At 45.6% G+C, this 417-nt stretch overlaps 1 non-coding gene across 1 annotated transcript; it reads left to right on the forward strand.

The window, feature by feature from the left end:
- Window positions 1-343: 343 nt before the first annotated feature.
- On the forward strand, window positions 344-417 carry TRNAT-AGU (transfer RNA threonine (anticodon AGU)). The gene has a single exon. It is a non-coding gene; the product is annotated as a tRNA-Thr (tRNA).

The following is a 417-nucleotide window of genomic DNA, read 5'->3' on the forward strand; positions in this document are numbered from 1 at the left end:
AATCGCTTTCCTCGGCTTATATGACGGGGACGTTTCCTCCGTTCCAACGTGACGATATCATATCTGATATCCGAAGATTTGATATTAATCAACTTCTCACGGGCGTCATCTTGGATTTTCGCGTTTTTCAGTTGGGCACCGGGGCATGCATGCCTAAGCAAACATTTCTGCTTGTCGGCATTCACTCAGAGATCCAAATTTTCCAGTCATTCCCCTACATTGAAACAGTCTCATTCCAATTTTTTTCCATTTCTACTTGCCGCAATTTCATGAATTGGACTTTTTACTGCATCCGAGTGACGAACCCTATTCATGTACAAGCCTATAACTCGTTGCAAGAGAAGGCGCCGTGGCTTAGTTGGTTAAAGCGCCTGTCTAGTAAACAGGAGATCGCGAGTTCGAATCTCGCCGGGGCCT

The sequence above is a fragment of the Euwallacea fornicatus genome, chromosome 12 (genome assembly GCF_040115645.1).
Source record: "Euwallacea fornicatus isolate EFF26 chromosome 12, ASM4011564v1, whole genome shotgun sequence".
Classification (NCBI taxonomy): Eukaryota; Metazoa; Arthropoda; class Insecta; order Coleoptera; family Curculionidae; genus Euwallacea; species Euwallacea fornicatus.